The following is a 21,120-nucleotide window of genomic DNA, read 5'->3' as shown; positions in this document are numbered from 1 at the left end:
ACTTGTTGATAACATGCAACCCACTGATGAAGGCCCAATAGAGAAGCCCATAATTAACAGGAAGGGAGGCTCTCACAGGAATCCGGCCCAGGTACATGCTCATGGTCCCTTAAACATAAATAAGTAAATAAATAAATAAAGCTAAATGCTCATGCACCAGTTCTTTGGGAAAATAGGTAGCCCAATATTTCTTTTTGAAGAATACCCAAGCTAGGCCTATTTGTTTTCTCCGAATTATTGGGCTGCAAATCTTTCAAGACGAGGAGGGATGCATTCCGGCCTGGCTTAAGAGTATGGTCAATGTCTGTTAAAAGTAATATCAAAAGGGGTTGAAAATTCCAAAGAAATTATAGCAAATGGGATATAAGTTTCTTTTTTTGTTTTTGTTCTTCACTGATATCTTATACGTATTTCATTGGAATTAACATGACATAGTACTAATTTATTTTTAAATTTGTTTTAGTATGACTATTAATTTTTGGATTAAGAATATTTCGTTCCCCAACAAAAATATGTGAATTTTCAAGATTTCCCACATATTTAGTTAATTTTTTGACCCTGGTACTGACCAGAAATTGGCCAACAATTCTAAAAATGGAAAACGGGCTGCAATAAATTCCATATGAATTAGAAAATGAGTAAAAGATTATAAAAATAATAGCAAATGGGCTGTACACGCCACAGATTTCGAGGCTGACTTGTTTACGCAAGGCTTTGTTAGTGAACACACGATTCTAGCAGCAGTTAGTGTTGGATGTCCATCCAACGGCCGACATGCTTCTTCAATCTCTGATATTCTTGCTCCAGCCGCCTAAACTAGCGCCGGTGGGACTGCCTGCTCCCTCATCTTATGGCCTGCTGTGATGCCGCGCAGGCTTCCCCGGCCCACCCTACTCCCTCTGCTGGCCTGGCCGCACGCAATCAACTGCCTCCTTATTACGCGAAAAAAATGGTTCCTCCCACAGACATCTGGGGCGCACCGGTTGGGAGGCTGACCTGTGGGCCTACTAAGTGACGCGTACGCAGGGCTTGTCAACTTAGTCAACAAACGATTCTAGCAGCAGTAACCGTTGGATTTGAATCAAACGGTCCTGCTGCTTCTTCAATCGCTACTCTTCTTGCACCCGCCGCCCAAACTAGCGCCGGGGAGACCGCCTGCGCCTGCCTCCGGTGGCCGGCTGTGCTAACAATGAGGCCTCATCGCCCCCTACTACTCCCACCGCTAGCCAGGCCCTACGGCGACGACAGCCTCACACCGCAGCCGAACCAGTGAACCCTTGTACTCCTCTCCGCGTGGGCATCAACTGCCGCGTCTTCCCCGGCTCCGCGTCGTCCCCTTCCTAGGCCTCGCCGTCGTCCACCGCCTTGGTGCTCTCGGCGCAGCGTGGTCAACGTGGTTAACGACATTCCATCGGAAGAGTACTGTACATGGAGAGGTTGACAGCTGGGTCCACGGCCACAGCCCAGTTTTTTTGTGATTTGCCAAGTAAGTCGCTTTGTCAGGCCTGTTGGGGTTGCAAATCTTTCAAGACGAGGAGAGCTTTCATTCGGCTGGCCGAGAAAATGGCCCATCAGTAATGAGAAATGGGTTGTACATTTTTAAAACACATCAAACCGGCAATTAGTTTCAAATATATTTTCTTCATTTCGAGATTTGAAATTACATTAATTTTTATGCGTGGAGAATTTGTTTATATTGATATACACTTATTTTTAAAATCAGTTTGAATGTGAGTCAAAAGTTCGGGATTAAAAGCAGTTCGGAACGCACCGAAATATGCAAAATTTCGTATAATTTTTTAACCGTGGCCACAATATGGGCTGTAATGCTAACAAAAAGAATATGGGCTCCAAAATAACCTTAATAATTAGCAAATGGGCTGTAAATTATTAGAAATAATGGCAGATGGGCTGTATGCTCTTTTCTACAGATTTGAGGCTTTCCTAAAAAAAGGTTGATGCACAAGTAGTGACTGGTGGATGGTCATCCAACGGCCGTCGTGCTTCTTCAATCTCTGCTCTTCCTGCTCCAGCCGCTCAAACAGGCGGCGGTGGGACTGCCTGCTCCCTCCTCCCCGCGGCCGGCTCTGCTGCCGCGCACGCCTCACCGCCCCATTGTACTCCCATTGCTGGCCTAGCCATCCCTCTACTCACCCACACCTGCTGTTATTCTCCGGTGACGGCAGACGAACCAGTAAACCCTCGTACAGTCGTACTCCCCTCTGCGTGGGAAACAACTGCCGAGTCTTCCCTGCCTCCGTGTCGTTCCCTTCCTAGGCCTCGCCGTCGTCCACCGCCCTGGTGCTCTCGGCGCGGCCTGGTCAACATGGTCAACGACCGACATGCATCTGAAGTGGACTGTACGTGGAGAGGCCGACAGCTGGGTCCACGGCCGCATGCAAGGAAATGCCTCCTTACTACGCGCAAAATAATGATTCCTCCACCTGGCATCAGGGACCCACTGAAAGGGCCTCTGTATTTCGCGAAAAAACGTTACCGCCGCTGACAGTTCGGATCCACCAGCTATATCTTCGCACGCAAGGAAGTGCTTCCTTATTATGCTCAAAAAATGAATACCCCCCTGCTAGCTGGGACCCACCTTGGTGGGAGGCTGACTTGTGGGCCTACTAAGTTGACGGGGACGGAGGGCTTTGTCAACTTAGTCAATATGCACGATTCTAGCTCCAGTGACCATACGATGTCCATCCAACGGCCGTAGTGCTTCTTTAACCTCTGGTCTTCTTGCACCAGCCACCCAAACCAGCACCGGTCGTGCCTCGTGCTCCTGCCTCCCGTGGCTGGCTGCGATGCGGCAGAGGCCTCACCGCCCCTACTACTCCCACCGCTGGCCAGGCCATCCCTCTACTCACCGACACCCCCTGTTATTCTGTGGCGACGGCAGCCTCACACTACAGCGAACCAGTGAACCCTCGTACTCCTCTACACGTGGGCATCGACTGTCGCGTCTTCCCTGGCTCCGCGTCGTCCCCTTCCTAGGCCTCACCATCGTCCACCGCCCTCGTGCTCTCGGCGCGGCATAGTCAACGTGGTCAAGGAACGGCTTCCATCGGACGTGGACTATACGTGGAGAGGCTGACAGCTGGGTCCATGGCCGCAGCAAGGAAGTGCCTTCTTATTACGTGCAAAATAATTATTCCTCCACCTGACAGCAGGACCCACCGTACGGGCCACCGTATTTCATGAAAAAACGTTTCCCCCTGACTGCTGGGACCCACCAGCTACATCTTCGCACGCAAGGAAGTGCGTCCGGGCAAAAAAAATGACACCCCCTGACTGCTGGGACCCACCAGCTACATCTTCGCAGGCAAGGAAGTGCCTGACAGTCGGGACCCACCTAGTCGAAGCGTACGTAGCATTGTCATTCTGGTCACGAACGTGTACGTGCATACTGCTCGATGTAGAGCCGCGCACGTGTCATAGTAGAGGCGCGCACGTGTCGTAGTAGAGGTGCGCGCGTAGCATTTACATGTACGTACAGCGGCCAGGGTGCAAAAAGAAAATACGGCCACGTATGTGTACATACGGGCGGGTCTCGAATGCCTACTCGCGCATACGTACGGCCAGGGCTCGTGTACATGGCTGGGTCAAAACGGACAAACAGTGTCGTCGTCGTGTTCATGGGGAGGCAACGAAATGCGTCGTGTTCATGGGGAGGCAACGGAATGCGTCGTGGTCATCGTAAGGGCTTGGACGGAACAGGCGATGGAAACGAGGCCTAACGTACCGCAGAACGGAGGAAACGGCCTTGTGTTCGACTGGCCACGTTCGAAATGGGATCCTGTTCATCGGGAGGGGTCTGGTGTACCGCTAAACAGAGGAAACGGACCTCCTACAGCCGAAACAGGGGTCCTGTTGATCGGGAGGGGTGTGGCGTACCGCAATACGGAGGAAACGGACTTGTGTTGGAGCGCTACGGTCGAAACGGGGGTCCTGTTCATCGGGAGGGGTGTGGCGTACCGCCAAACGGGACTCCACGGGATACTGTTCATCTCCACCGTCGACCTCCTCCAACCTCCATGGGCTCCTGTTCATCCAGCCTCCACCGCGCTCTACTCCACCGGCTAATGTTCAACCACCCCTCCATCGTCTACTGTTCATCCAGCCCTCCACACCACGGGGCCCTGTTCAACCACCCCTCCACGGGCACCCCTCCACCGTCTATTGTTCATCCAGCCCTCCACACCACGGGGTCCTGTTCAACCACCCCTCCACCGTCTACTATTCATCCAGCCCTCCACACCACGGGGTCCTGTTCATCAACCCCTCCACGGGCACCCCTCCACCGTCTACTGTTCATCCAGCCCTCCACCACACCACGGGGTCCTGTTCTTCTAGAGGCAACGCCACCGCTCACTGTTCATCCAAACCCCCCTACAACGCTCACTGTTCATCCCATCGACCGGCTTCAGTTAGCAGCAGTAGCGAAGGAATCGCTCGATCGGGTTCAGTTAACAGCCATCGACCGATCACTCGGGTTTAGTAACGCATAGCCTGCAGTGCAATCGCTCGGGTTCAGTTAGAGCCAACTCCTCGCACACACGCGCGTACGTGTACGAGAGAAACGCGCATCGCTCGGCGCCCGACCTCCCACCGTAACCGGGAACTCCTCGAAATTTTCCTCCCCCTCGCTTCTACCATGGCTTTTTCCGTCATGGACGGCCCAAAGAATGTCATGCAGCTGCATCTCCGACCCACCCAGGATGAAAAGCCCATTTTCTGTCATGATTTTTTCTCATATAGGTAGGAGCCCACCACATCTATGATGATACCGGGTTTTGTCACAATTATCGTCATAGAAGTGTCAGATGTATGACAGAAAAAAAATCCGTTCGGCCCAAAATGTCACGAATGTGTCTTTTTTTGTAGTGGTGGATGCACGTGTGTGGATGCATGCAAAGGTGAGGCACGTAGAGGCTAGAACACAAGCTTGGGCTAGCTGCCATGGTCATCCATGGCGGACACAGGCTCGGACACGACGGGATCGGTGGCCATAGCGACAAAATCGAACCTGAGAGGGGCAGGGAGGAATGGCTGCTCACCGAGGGGGTGCTGCTGAAGTTGTATGAGGTTGGAGGTGAACGGGGACGGCGAGAAGACGCGTTGATCGGGGCAGCGTCCTCATGTACCTGAAGCAGGGGAAGCAGGGGAGGAAGAGGGCATCGAGGGACTTGGTGATCCTTGGGCGTGGCTTGGCATCTGAATGGAACCGTGACGACATGGCGGTGCTCGGAGGCGGGAGGATGGAGGCCGGCGGAGCTGCTATGCCAGAGGGAAGCTCGTGGCCTCGCCGGCCATGGCTCCTGGAAGTAGCGGGGCCAGGCACGAGTGGAGATTTTGTGGAGAGGTGGCCACGCAGAGGGAAGAGAGGGAAGGAGAGAAACCCTACAGCAAGGCCCTGTGCGGCTTTGTAGGAGGGGGCCTGGCGTTGGGGCTTGCCCTCGTGGCCATGTGTACTCCTGCTCTGTTTTGCTGTGAAGGGGATGTGGTGAGATGAGGAAGAAAAGGGAGAAGGGAACAGTCGTTGCAGGTGGGCTCATCGTGGGTGACCAGCGTGGCAAGCTGGAATTACCAGCGGAGGGGAAGAGAGGTGGGCTGAGGGAGGTGCTGGAGCTGGGCCGGGCTGCTATTGCTACTCTCTCTTTCTCTCTTTTCCTTTAAGAAATTTCTTCAAACAGAAATGCAAGAAAAGGCCAGAGAGTTTGGCAAGGAATTAGGATGAGATAAAAATATATCTGGGATTCTAGATTTATGTAGCATTTGAATACATTGCTTTGGGTCATTTTTAGAGGTAAAAGAAATAATACGAGTTTGAATAAAGTTCAAACTTGGACCATTTTTTTAACCCAACCAAGACAACTCCAAATAGAAAGAAATTTGGCAAGGAGGTAAGTGGCATGGTCTAAAATTTGGAGGGAAAATATGAACATTAATGAGGAAGGGAAAATGTGGCTCTTACTAAAATGAAAGAAAGAAGAAGGAAGGAGGAGGTGATGATGCATGGGACATATGCATAGGGCAAGCAACATAGGATGGCACAATGCAATATAATGTCCAGAGGCACAACAGAAACACATGGCATAACAAGCGAAATGAGCATGGTGCAAGAAGCAAAGATATGACAAGGCACTCAACATGATCATGGCATAAACATATAGGAATGCAATATGCCAAACAATTATGCTAATGCAACAAACATAATAAACACATGTCAACAACTAAAGTAAATGGAAGGGCAACTGAAGCGCCGGTCTTGGGGTGTCACAACTCTCCTCCACTTACAATTGATCTCGACCCGAGATCTAAGGATGACACCGGGGAGAAATGGAAGAGGAATAGGTAAAACAAAGTTGCTTCTTTGACAAACGAGTGAAACCAATGAACCTTGAGAGGTTGAAAACTTGAAAGAAGAACACAACAGAGTTGAATGGAATTGAGGGCACTCTGGTAGAAAAGAGAAACAAGGAACACCATGTGAACCTTGGAGGTTGCACAGCTATGAATGATGAGCACAATGGACAAGAAGGAATTGAAACCACTCTGGTTGAAATGAGATAAACAAGGAATGATGAAGAACAGATTCGAACAACACTCCGGTTGAAAAGAGATGCAAGACTTGATAAGATGAAAAGAACTCGAAGAGATGACACAACACTCTGGTTTAAATGGTTAAGCGAGGAAAAGAACATGATCTTGGCAACATGAGATGATGGGATGAAGAGAGCAACATCATAAAACCTCCAGAACAAATGTGAGAATGGGATGAAAAGAATGGAGAAGAAAACAACATCTTCTACCTCGAATGAATTTGATAGAGCATCATTAAAAAAGAAGGGTTGAACGGAGTTGTTGAAAATATCAACAATGAAATGATATGAAGTTCGTGGGCTTATGTACTCATCTCAATAAACTGAGGTTAATTATGCCACCAATGGAAAACAATGACAGGCTGAGATCAACGAAGGGATGAAAAACTTCTTTTGCCGAGAGAATAGGAGAAAACTTGGATCACTGATAAGCACCACAATTAGCAACATTCCCAATGGAAGGCTTTAGGTGAAATTTATACCAAGATAACTCCAACAAAGAAATTTATGGATTTAAAATATCCCACTCTTGCTAATTTGTGAATCATGAAACACGAATGTAAATTATCAAGAATGACATAGAAGAAGTGCACTTCTGAATGCAAGATGAAGAATGCTTGAGCTCCTCCAATAAGAATCTTGGCGAACACTTCGGGAATGAATTAAATCTTTGATGAACCACCATGTTGAGCCTTCGTGAGAACACCAGTAACAAAAGAGAATGATATAAAGAAAAGATAAGTTGAAAACACAAGTTGAAGCCTTGCAATGATTTAGATGGAGCTTCACGACGAGATAAATGAGAGAGCTTGGAACTCCGGAAAGAAAATATGAATCATCTCGAACTGAGTGTGATACGATGAACAACTACGGAAAGAAAGATGAATCACTTGTAATCAAGAATTTACTCATCGTGAACAATCTCCGGAAGAAAAGAATTGAATCACCTCGAGGAAATACGAAAAAGATTTATTGTATGCTTATCCTTCATCAAATTAAATTGATGACAAGCAATGGACATGCATGCTACCTGTTCTTCTTGAAAAGGATTAGCGAGATATAGCGCAAACTTGAGAAAGTCTTGAACAAACCACTGATAGGAGTTTTGTCACACCCTAGCTAGTTCAAGCATTAGAGTATGCATCATGTTTAAATTTCTCTTAAATTTGAAATGGGGAAAGCAGAAACCCCCAACACCCCCCTGGAAACAACTAGGGTTTACTAAAATTATTTTCAATGAACCTGAAATGCCCTTCTAAAAAGTTCACCCTCCTTCTCTTGGGTTAAAACCTCTGGCAAAATTGGTGCACAATTTTCTAGGACAACAGAAGGTCATTGAATTAAATCATAAGTATTTGAATTTGGGCATTTAAATGCTATAAAATAATTTAAATGCTCAAATAATCCTGGAAATAAATGTTTGCTGTTGGAAATAATCTAAACAAAGTCCACTATTATTTTCAGGATTTTTGGAAACGTTTTAGTATTTTATTTAAAGCCCAACAGTTGCAGTTAATTAGAAAAACAGAAACAAATAAAAAGAGAGAGAGAGAGAGAGAGAGGGAAGCCCACCCGTGCCTTACCTCTGCTGGCCCAGCCAGCTGGCTCGGCCCAGCCTACTGGCTCTGCCAGTCGTCGTCCTCCTCGCGCCAGAAGGACGCGGAGCGCGTGGCCGGCGCCCGCGGCCACATGCCGGCCACCTCCTGCTTCCGCCGACGCCTGGAGACGCCTAGGGGTGCCACGCGACCCCCACGTCCCCCTCTCATCCTCGCTCACTCTCCCCTCGTCTCCCTCACCCTCTCCCACACCATGGCCATCGGATCGTCTTCAACCTCGGTACCCGCCGGACGCCGTTCATCGATTCACCTCCCTCCGGTCGCCCCCGAGCCCACTGAGCTGCTCATCGACCTCCCTGTGAGCTCCGTCGCCTTTCCCCTCTTCTTTCCCACGCGTTTGCACCCTCTAGGCCATAGTTCCACCATGGCCGAAGCTCGTCTCCGCTCGAGCTCGTCGCCGGCATTGCTCCGGCGACCATTTGGTCCCCCCGTGCTATGCAACGTGCTTGCCGCATCGTGTAGTGCCTCGCTAGCGCTTCAGTTTCGGTGTTTGCACGCCGCAGCCCACTCCCCGCACATGGCCGAACTCCGGCCGCCGCCTTGGAGCTCGCCGTCGTCGTCTCCGGCCACCGTAGGCCCGGCCTCCACCACCACTAGATGCGCGACTGCAAGAGCTCTACAACGAGCCCAAGAACGGCCTCGCCCGTGCCCTGTGGGTGTTTTCCGAGCTGCGCCACCGTCTCGGGCCTCGCCGGCGTCGAGTCGCCGGCGAGTTTGACCCAGTTTGACTCCTGGGTGGGCCCAGGTAGACCCCCCTGAGTCTATGACAGGTGGGGCCAGTCTGCTAACTAATTTAGGATTAGTTTTAATTAATTTTAATTAAATCAGTCACTGACATGTGGGTCCAAGCCCCACTGACAGCTAATTAGTGTTAATCTAATCCTGTTAATTAGCTGAGAGGCTGACAGAAAGGGCCCACCAGTCAGGTTTGACCTGGGCTGGCACCTTTGACCCGCTGAGGTCAGCATGACGCAATGCTGACGCAGTAATGCATTTTCTGGATTTATTTTTATTCAGGAATTTGTAGAAAATAGTTAAAACTTCTAAAAATCATAGAAAATCAACCATAGCTCCAAATGCAAAGATTTATATATGAAAAATGATCAGAAAAATTCAATCTATCCATCTGTAATGGTTTCATGCATGACAAAACAAGTTTACCTTGCTGTTTAAGCAGAATAAGGAAATGCACTATTAAGGCCATGTTTAATGAGCTAATATTTGAATCTTTGATTCAAATGAGTTCATTCCTTTCTGTTATAGCTTGCATTACGCCAAGACACATTCATATTGCCATGTCATAGCATGCATCATATTGTTGCATATCGTCATGTGTTGATTGTGTTCCGATGTGTTCTTCGTGGTAGGTTCTGCCTCCGAGGATATTCACGAGTATCCAACTGAAGGGCAGTATCCCACTACCACTCCATCAGGCAAGCAACCATTGATCATTCCGATACAAACCCATGTTCGCACTTCTGCTCTTGTTTACTGCATTAAGACAACGCGATTCAAACTGCTGTGTGCTACGGTAGTTGAACCCTTATCCTCTGCATGACCTGTCATTGCCACAGTAACTAGATGAAACCCACTAGCATGTGCAGGAGTTGATCGAGCCATGTATGTGATTCCTACCTTGCTATGCCTACTATGCTTAGAGTTGTGTCAGGTCTGGTTCATCTGGGTGATGGGCCAGAGTGAAATGCTTATGCCGGTAATGTGAGGGATGTGTTGAACATGTTATGGTAAAGGTATCGATGAGAGGCCATGTAGGAGTACATGGTGGGTTGTTTCATTGAGGCTGTCCCTAAGAACTGAGATCTGTATGTGTGATTTAAGATTCAGCTACTACCATGCATTGGGATCCTTAATCGACCCTCTCGACTTCTTAACCACCCTAGTACTCTGTCCAGGAGTTGCAAATAGTTTCTGGTGTTTGTAGGTTATGTGTTGGCGGCCGTGCGTAGCGCTGACCCTAGGGGTGGGCTATGTTGCGGTAGATACACCGTGGCACGGTGTACCAAGTCACCCGTTTGGTGTCTCGGGATCCCTGTTCACATTGTTCGGGGCCGTTTGTGGAAACCTCGGCCGGACTCCCTGCGGATGGAACCTGGATAGGCGATAAACCTGGACTAGAGACTTAAGTGTTTAGGTAGGCCATGGCCGACACCCTCGCTGGGCTTCCGCTTGAAGGTTGCCGAGTACATGTTGTGTAAACGGCAGTAAGTGGTGAAAGCGTGTATGAAGAAGTACACCCCTGCAGGGTATAAAACTATTCGAATAGCCGCGTCCACAGTAAAGGACTACTTGGTTGCCTATACAGTTCATAGACAAGTTAATGGGTACTAATAAAAGACTCAAGATAAGTGTGAGTACCGAGGATGGCCCTCTCGTAGGATGACGAGGGAGGATCCCTGGTGGAGTATTGTGTTGGTGAGTAGTGGACTCGTGTGCGAAAACTATTTTTACTGGTGAAGTTCCGTAGGATAGCTTAGCCAAGAGTCAAAGCTGGCTTGCTGCATTAACCCCACCACCTTCTTGAGAATAAGCATGTATAGTAGGTTCTGATGTAAGACTTGCTGAGTACCTTTGTACTCATGTTTGCTTAATTACTGTTTTCAGACGACAACACCGCCCCCTCCGATGGGTTCTATGTAGACCTTGACGTCGACGAGTGACTAGCCACCCAGGTGGTGATCCTGGCCATGGAGGGCCCTATGTAGATAGACAGGCTTCGAGAAGCTTTCTTTCTTTCTAGAGTCTGTACTCAGACTAGTTGCTTCCGCATGTGCTTGTATGTTTGTATGACTTGAGTGTCGGGTCATGTGACCCCTATCTGTATGAACATGTTATGTATGGCTCCCTGGAGCCTTTAAATAAAGTACTTGAGTTGTAGAGTTTTGTTGTGATGCCATGTTGTATGTACTCATATCGGGCATATTGTGTGTATGATTGAAATGCTTGGTATGAGTGGGATCCGACAATCTAGTTTTTTATCCTTGGCAGCATTTCTTATGGGGAAATGTAGTCTAGTGTTCCTCGAGCCATAGTAGTCCGCTACAGCCCGGTTCACCGGAGTCCTGCTAGCCTACACTACTGTTCAGGACACTTGACTGGCCGGCATGTGTTTCACTTCGTTCCTATGTCTGTCCCTTCGGGGAAATGTCACGCTGTGACTTCTGGAGTCCTGCCTAGCCTGCTACAGCCCGGGTTCCCCGGAGTCCTGTTAGCCCAGTGCTACAGCCCGGAATCAATCGCTGATGACCGACATGCTCGATGTGATTCATGTATGCCTGTCTCCATAGGTCTGTGCCGCTTTGGGTTCATGACTAGCCATGTCGTCCCGGGTTCTCTGTCATATGGATGCTAGCGACACTATCATATACGTGAGCCAAAAGGCGCAAACGGTCCCGGGCCATGGTAAGGCGACACCCGTGGGATACCGTGCGTGAGGCCGCAAAGTGATATGAGGTGTTACCGGCTAGATCGATGTGACTTGGAATCGGGGTCCTGACAATTTTGGAAAGAAACGAATGAATTAATTTGATAACATGGAAAAGGAATCTTGAACGAACCACCGTAAGAATTGAAAACGATTGAAGAAAAGTGAATGAATCACCGGGAAGAATTAGAAAATAAACGAAGATACTTGAGGAAATTTAGATACAAGAGAATGAAGAGATCACGAACTGACTATAGAATTCTTCAACGATGCACCGGTAAGATTTGGAGAATGAGAGCTGAAGCTGAGAATGAATAATTCTGAGATGATGGGATCCGGAGAATCAAACTGAAAAGACTCCTGAATTGCTCCGGATGGGTGAAAAGAATTCTCACAATCGAAAACAATTATGAGAGGTTGGAGGCAAGCTTGAACTACACATCTTCAAGAGAACCGATATGATTGAAGAGAAACTCTTCTTTGGTCTTCAAATCTGAGAATGACGACGAGAAACACTATGGCAAAAGATGAGCCACTCCGGAACAATGAAGAATAGAAATGATGAACCAACGATGACAAAGTTTTGAAAGCGATCTTGGAGAAGGAATATGACTAATGATAATTCATGCATACGTCAAACTTTAAAAAGAATTTAGGAATCGCTCTGGCTAAATTAGAAGAGTCAAGTAAGATCCTGGGAAAAGACCTGTGGGTTAATGCCCACTCAAAATACAGCATTGGACGAAATACTTGAAAGGGAGATTGCACCGGTTGATTTAAATGGCTTGAATGAGATAACAACCTCGAATTAGTTTGAACGGATTGAGAATGGAAGCACGAATCTCCTGAGATATCCTCAGCACTCCGGCACCAATGAATAGCGAGAGGTTAATGATTAAGAGGTGCACCGGCATAAGAAAGCATATGAAAGGACGAAAGGGATATGGTCAACACCGAAAGCTTGAATTGAATCCACCGGAGAAGGAAAGAGAATGAAGAAGGATAAACTTGAAGCTCCGTTAGTATCTTCCTGAGAATCACTGGAAAAGAACATTGACGGAATACAATGGAGAGACTTCCCATCAATAAAAAGGATACTTGATTAAGAAATCTGATTCTTAAAGAAAAGGGTGGGAGGGCGGGAAAACAAAGGCAACTTGGGGACGGATGAAACAAACACTATTGTGAAAACTTAGAATTGATCTTGCGGATGTTGAAATGATCAGATCGACTTGAAGAGAAGCACGCCGGTTGGAAAGAATTGACATGACCATCTCGATGATCAAGAAGAATTAGCAATCACATCAAAATAAGAGAAAACCGCTTAGGAAAAAGGTATGGAATCAACACTTGACATTGAAGCAACTCGAATACCACAACTCAAAACAAACAAAGGATTTGGCTTGCAAAATAAGCCGGAAACAAACACATGATAGAGATTTTGTCCGAAATTTTCATGGTGGGGCCCACATAGGCTCGATCGTACAGCACCATCATGCACAAGGCAGTGCACATGACATACGAAGCATCCTCGAGTCAGCATAGCCAAGGACTCTTTAAGACACAACGAGACCACTGTAAAACCAACAGTGGATAGACGGACCACTAGACGTCGAATCCCAATCTCATATCATGCATCTATCGGAAAGATATCCTAGGAGCTACTTGAATTCCCACCTATAAACTCCCGAAACTTTCTGGTATGCAATATGGTGTTGGGGATACAGGGAGGCACAATATATATCACACAACTAACAAGCCCTACGCTCCAACTGTATCCATCCGTCAAAACATAACCAAGAAAACTTCGGAAATCGTGTACCTCAACCTCGAAAAGCATCCATTATACGAGCTATGGCCATACTCCCGAACTCCCGCCCCAGTACTGGGTGGCATCGAGGTTATCTCACCAACAACTACATAAAAGAGATTTTCGATGTCGACGAACTCAGGTATTCCAAAACTGCAACGATAAAATTGTGACGACAACACCTCGGAGCTCAACTCCCCAGGACACTGCCACAACCCCTAAATGTCAGGAGGAACCAAGAACAATGTTCTCGTCACAAAAATATCGGAACGATCCCAAGATACCCGCGTGATCCTAAATTTGTTTTTCATGAAATTTGAGGAGAGGAAAGTCAAAACTTGTAGACCAGGCGGCCTCACCAGAGCGACGAAGGGACTGAGGAGTAAAAAGAATCCTACTCTCGATATATAAATCCTAAGTCAAAACATTTTGTAGCTGACAACACACGATCAACACTCCTAAGTCGGGGATGGCTCTGATTACCAACTTGTAACGCCCACGATGCGGCTATATCTCCCATGTGTCGAGGCACGACTTAGAGGCATAACCGCATGGTGGTTTTGTCGCAAGAGGGGTAATCTTCACACAATCCCATGTACTGAATAAGAAAGGGATAAAGAGTTGGCTTACAATCGCCACTTCACATAAATAACAAGTTAAACATACATCATCCAGAGTACAATCAAGGTCCGACTAAGGAACCAAAAAAGAAGAAGACAACCCCAAATGCTAGATCCCCGATCGTCCCAACTAGGCTCCACTACTGATCATCAGGAAACGAAACATAGTAACGACCAAGGTCCTCGTCGAACTCCCACTTGAGTTTGGTAGCATCACCTGCACTGGCATCATCGGCACGAGCAACTGTTTTGGTAGTATCTGTGAGTCACGAGTAAACAACAATCTCAAAACCTGCGAGATCAAGACTATTTAAGCTTATGGGTAGGATAAGGTAATGAGGTGGAGCTGCAGCAAGCGCTAAACAAATATGGTGGCTAACATACGCAAATAAGAGTAAGATGAGAAGCTACGCAACGGTCGTGAAGCTAAAAGTGATCAAGAAGTGATCCTGAAACTACTTACGTTCAAACTTAACCCAGACCGTGTTCACTTCTCGGACTCCGCCAAAAAGGGAGCATCACGGCTACACACGCGGTTGATTCATTTTAATTAAGTCAAATGTCAAGTTCTATACAACCGGATTTTAACAAATGCCCATCAGCCACATAACCGTGGGCACATATCTCAAAAGTTTATACCCTGTAGGGGTGTCCCAACTTACCCCATCACAAGCTCTCAAGATCAACGACGAAGGATATCCCTTCTCCTGGAAAGACCCGATCAGTCTCGCAATCCCGGTTACAAGACATTTCAACCATGGTAAAACAAGACCAGCAAGACCGCCCGAATGTGCCAACAAATCCCGATAGGAGCTGCACATATCTCGTTCTCAGGGCACACCGGATGGGCCAGATGTTGGGTTGGCATAGACCCTAGTTGCCCAGGGGGTTCCAGACATCGCCCAGGTTGGACCAACACTCAGAGGAGCACTGGCCCGGGGGGGTTAAAATAAAGATGACCCTCGGGAGCACGACTTCCAATGGGAAAAGTAATAGGTGGTGGTGGCAAATGACAAAACCAAGGTTGGGCCTTGCTGGAGGAGTTTTATTCAAAGTGAACTTTCAAGGGGGTCCCATAACCCCAACCGCGTTAGGAACGTAAAATCAAGGAACATAACACCGGTATGATGGAAACTAGGGCGGCACGAGTGGAACAAAACACCAGGCAAAAGGTCATGCCTTCCAACCTTTACCAAGTATATAGATGCATTAATTAAATAAGAGATATTAAGATATCCCATAAACATGTTCCAACATGGAGCAATCTTCAACTTCACCTGCAACTAACAACGCTATGAGAGGGGCTGAGGCAAAGCGGTAACATAGCCAAACAACGGTTTGCTAGGAAGGTGGGTTAGAGGCTTGACATGGCAATATGGGAGACATGATAAACAAGTGGTAGGTAGCGCGACATAACGATAGAGCGAACAACTAGCAAGCAAAGATAGAAGTGATTTCGAGGGTAATGGTCATCTTGCCTGAGGTCCCGCTAGGAAGAAGAACGAGTCCATGAAGAAGACAAACAGGCGTAGTTGAACGAATCCTCACAACTCCAGAATGAAACCGATGCTAACGAGAGAAGCAAACCGGAAAGAATGAAGCAACATGGTTAACAACCATCACATAAACATGGCATGATGCACAAGCAAGGATGATGCATGTCCTGTTTAAATATGCATGGCATGGAAAAGTGCACAAACAACGCTACAAGTTAAGTGGAGCTCAATATGTAACGAGTTGCATATTGACGAAACACCACATTCGATTATTTAGTTCACTCCCGTTTAGGTACCCAACAATATTAAATGTTGTTAAACATGGCAAGAGATGAGGCATAAGTAAACTAACTATTTAGGCAAGTTTAAAAGAGGTCGGAAATAACAAACAACAATTACGAAACAATACCATATGCATAGTATGAATTTGGTACTGTTCTGCCCTAGATTATATTTTAGAGTTGTACCAACATACAAAGTAATGCCACCATGTTAAACTATGCATTTTTCTACCCCATTTACATATAAAGATTATTAAATTTGAAGCCACGTTTATTTAGTAATGAATTAATCCATTTTAACATGCTATGTATGCAAATTAATGCAAACAACAATTTAAATATTTCAAACATGGATGAAAGTTGGATATTGTGAAACTACATGAAAATCTGAGCAAGATGTATGTATGACATGTTTCAATCCGATGCATGATTATTTAAATATGAGCAAAGCAATTAAATGGCATTTCTGCAATTATTCAATAACTGGAAAAAATAACTAAATGCACAGGCAGAGAAAAAAACATGCACGGGCCCGAAGCATCACGGTGCAGCGGCCAAGAAATGGAATTGGCCCAAGTGGCTGAATGTGTGCGTGTGTGCAGGCAAAGAAAACAAAAACAGAGGGAAAAAAGGGATAGTTGGGTTTCGAACCCAGGAGTTCCACCGTGCGGGTCAACCAGCTAGGCTAGCGTAATATTTGTGAAAAACATAGCATGCCACGGAATAAGAACACTCCAAAATTCTAAATCCTTAGCCATGGAAGTACGGGGATCTCGCCGGCGTTGCCAGTGATCAAACGAGGCGATGCTAGGGGCCGCGGAGCTGCTACGGGGCTGCGGGTTTGAACAAAGGAGCTGCTGCAGGACGCAGCCTTGTTCGCATGTGTGTAGGTCGAGCTTCTGCTCGTGGCCATGGCGGCCATGGAGGCCCGGTGATGCTTCCGGTGACGGGAGCAAGTAGCGGTTGCAGGTGCAGCAGATCACCGGTGGGGGTGCAGAAACTGACGAGGGTTCCCGTGGTGAAGTGCGCGAGCAAGCGTGTGTAAGGCGATGCCTGTGGGAACTCGAGGACGATCTCGTACTCGTCTTGGGTGCGGCAGCGGCAGGAACGGGTCGGGCCACGAGGCGAGGGGCGATTGGCCGCGGGTGCTGCGAGTAACGCGCTGCGTGGATGCCCGTGTGTGGATGCATGCAAAGGTGAGGTGCGTAGAGGCTAGAACACAAGCTTGGGGTCACTGCCATGGTCGCCCATGGCGGACATAGCGTCGAACACGACGGGATCGGCGGCCATAGCAACAAAATCGAACCGGAGAGGGGCTGGGAGGAACGACTGCTCACCGAGGGGGTGCTGCTGAAGTTGTACGAGGTTGGAGGTGAACGGGGCGGCGAGAAGACGCGCTGATCGGGGCTGCGTCCTCATGTCCCCGAAGCAGAGGAAGCAGTGGAGGAAGAGGACGTCGAGGGACTTGGCGATCTTTGGGCGTGGCTTGGCGTCTGAATGGAATGTGAGGGCGTGGCGGTGCTCGGAGGCGCGAGGATGGAGGCCGGCGGAGCTGCTATGCCGGAGGGAAGCTCGTGGTCTCACCGGCCATGGCTCCTGGAAGCAGCGGGGCCGGGCGCGAGTGGGGATTTTGTGGAGAGGCAGTGGCGCAGAGGGAAGCGAGGGAAGGAGAGAAACCCTAGGGCGAGGCCCTGGGCGGCTTTATAGGAGGGGGCCCGGCGTCAGGGCTTGCCCTCGTGGCCATGTGTGCTCCTCCTCTGTTTTACTGAGAGGGGGATGTGGCGAGAGGAGGAAGAAAAGGGAGAAGGGAATGGTCGCTGCAGGTGAGCTCAGCGCGGGTGACCAGCGTGGCAAGCTGGAATTACCAGCGGAGGGGGAGAGAGGTGGGCTGAGGGAGGTGCTAGAGCTAGGCCGGTCTGCTGCTGCACTGGGCTACTCCTGCTGCTGTTGCTACTCTCTCTTTCTCTCTTTTCCTTTAAGAAATTTCTTCAAACAGAAATGCAAGAAAAGGCCAGATAGTTTGGCAAGGAATTAGGATGAGATAAAAATATATACGGGATTCTGGATTTATGTAGCATTTGAATAAATTGCTTTGGGACATTTTTAGAGATAAAAATAATAATACAAGTTTGAATAAAGTTCGAACTTGGACCATTTTTTATCCCAACCAAGACAACTCCAAATAGAAAGAAATTTGGCAGGGAGGTAAGTGGCATGGTCTAAAACATGTAGGGAAAAGATGAACATTAATGAGGAAGGGAAAATGTGGCTCTTGCTAAAATGAAAGAAAGAAGAAGGAAGGAGGAGGTGATGATGCATGGGACATATGCATAGGGCAAGCAACATAGGATGGCACAATGCAATATAATGGCAAGTGGCACAATGCAAACACATGGCATAACAAGCGAAATGAGCATGGTGCAAGAAGCAAAGATATGACAAGGCACTCAACATGATCATGGCATAAACATATAGGAATGAAATATGCAAAACAATTATGCTAATGCAACAAACATAATAAACACACATCAACAACTAAAATAAATGGAAGGGCAACTAAAGCTCCGGTCTTGGTCAGTTGGATCATGAAGACGTTCGACTACATCAACCGCGTTACTCAACGCTTCCGCTTTCGGTCTACGAGGGTACGTAGATACACTCTCCCCTCTCGTTGCTATGCATCACCTAGATAGATCTTGCGTGATCGTAGGAAAATTTTGAAATACTGTGTTCCGCAACAGACCCCACTTCTTTTTAGGGAACATATGCACAAGATGATCTTCCACCAAAAGACCACATGCTAAAAGGCAAGGAAAATCTTCAAGAGGAGATTGACTCATCTGAAGAAGCATCTAAAGCCATGGTCAAGTGAGTTTCCAAGACTTCATCAAGCTCTTCTTCATCAAGTTTAACTACAACTCCAAGGATTCCCATCAAGTTGATGTGGGTCCGAAAGAAGAATAACTAGAGTGTTCTTGAGGGTGACTCCAAGAACATACTTCACTCACATTCATTTTGGCAAAGACTTGTGCAACCAACTTTCACATATTGCACTAGTTCATGGAGTCACAAATCCTCTTTATGATAAGACAAGGGACAAGGTAACTCAATGTATTCATGGACATCATCATATGTGTAATTCACTCCATGTCTATGGATATTCTTGTATGTTCCTTATGGGACTAACCCATGTAGGTGTTGAAAGTGCAAAACTCCAAAGGATTGCTCCGAACTCTTGATGGTCTACATCAACATTGAGCATCCACATCCTCACTATCTACATGAAGTCATCATCAACAAAACTAAAGGTTATCTCTCATCCCTCCTTGGGGGGATATCACATCGAGGGGGAGCTTTGCTCTAAAAATTAAGCTAAAGCAACACTAATGGTGTGAACAGATTGATGCTTTATGTAAAAGTGGCAACGCCACTTGTGCTTCAATGATTAGTATGACCTATGATCAAATTTTCTCATTTGACTCCTAAGTCAATATACTCATATATAGATGACCTAGTCATCGCCAATTGCTTCATAGATGCTAGAATTGGTTGTACATGTTTGACACGTATTTCATTTGCTATTTTATTGTGTGAGCATGTTGGTTTGCATGTTTTCTCCATTCGAGGACATCCATTTGTTGTTTTGATTGTCTTGGTTTTTCTGGCCAAGTGGATGTACAAGAATGCCTAAGAACCTTCTCTAGCTATCTATGCTTTCTTGTCTCAAATTCTCTTCATGCTACATCACAAAAATTGAAAAAGTTATTTTCGGACCCTACGGGTGAGGCGCTCTCGGAGCCACCGATCTAAAAGGACTAACCTCCAAAACCTTCAAAATTGGTTCGATGTGACCTATCCACTCTCATTCGGACTAATCGAAATAGTTTGATTGATCTGGGCTGTCAATCTTGGTGCTACCAATTAGACCAACTTAGAGTCACCAATATGCTGTAACTGCTCGCAGTAACATATCTCGGTACCAATTTGTTCCACTCGGTGACACTGACAACAACTCAGTATATATATCCCGCGGGCCTCATACGGTTGATATTTCTCAAATGTCATGGCTCCCACACCCCTCTGCTGCCATCGCCCTCGTCTCTAGACTTCGTCGTTGCGTCTAGCATGCCCTCGCCATTGGACTCCACCGCTGCCAACAGAAATCCTTCCCGCCATTGCCGTCGTAGGGGATTTGCACTGAGTTAGGGTAGAAATCCCACCCCATTGTGCATCCACTTTTCTGATTCGATGCACTAGGTTTTTTCCATGAGTCTTGCCACAAATGAAACACTTCTATCCAGTGGTAGATTCCTTAGATTAGTTTTGAGCAAAAAGATTAGGTTTAGGTTTCCGCCGAAAGCATCTCACAGCCAGACAAACACTTTGCTCTGCCCCTATCGATTGAAGCGATAATAGAACTGAACTCTTTAATGATGGTGCTTCAGGGCCTTCAACTTCAGCACATGGCGAAGGATGAATGGATACTTTGTTGGGGGGACACGACCTACCATCCCAAAAAATTCTACAAATTTTTTTTTAGAAACTGTCAAGCCCCAAAACACATCACGATGGTATGGAAGACTAAATGCATCCCGAGACACAAAGTTTTTTCCTGGCTCATGTTCATAGACAGGATCAACACGAGAGACATGCTTATCAGGATGTAGTTCCCAATTGGTGACGATCATGGTTGCATGCTCTGTGCTGTTTAGCCCTTGGAAACGTACATCCACTTGTTTTTCCCATGAACTTATAGTGTTGCATGTTGGAATGTTCTGGACCTCACTTGGGATTGTGGCAGGCCCATTCAGGAGATGATTGACCATGCTTCAAACACTTGGCACCATCCACTTTTCAAAGAAATTTGATCTTGGCTATGTGGAACATTTGGAAACAGAGGAATACAAGATACTTCGAGGGGGTGTCTGCCTCAACTCATGACTGACTGCATGCATTTAAGAGTGATCTTGAGATTCTGAGCTATAGAGTGAAACCAGAATTATCTAAGTTCATCAAATATTTTTCTACCTCTCTTGTTGTATAGAGACAAACTACATAAACCTCTCTCTATAGCTGGCCTCTGTGCCATGTAAAACCAAACTTTGTACATATTTTGTTTAATGGAGCAACAATAGGAGCCTCTCATGCTATTTTTAACTATTCAAATTTTCTTGAGTCATCGGTTTAGCCCTGGCCATTGCACTATGTCTCGGTGCCACCAAGAAGTACGAACCGGTGAGACCGAAAGTA

This window comes from Triticum urartu, chromosome 6, assembly GCF_003073215.2.
Source record: "Triticum urartu cultivar G1812 chromosome 6, Tu2.1, whole genome shotgun sequence".
Lineage (NCBI taxonomy): Eukaryota > Viridiplantae > Streptophyta > Magnoliopsida > Poales > Poaceae > Triticum > Triticum urartu.
The sequence above is the reverse complement of the archived record's forward strand: the minus strand, read 5'-3'. Positions refer to the sequence as shown.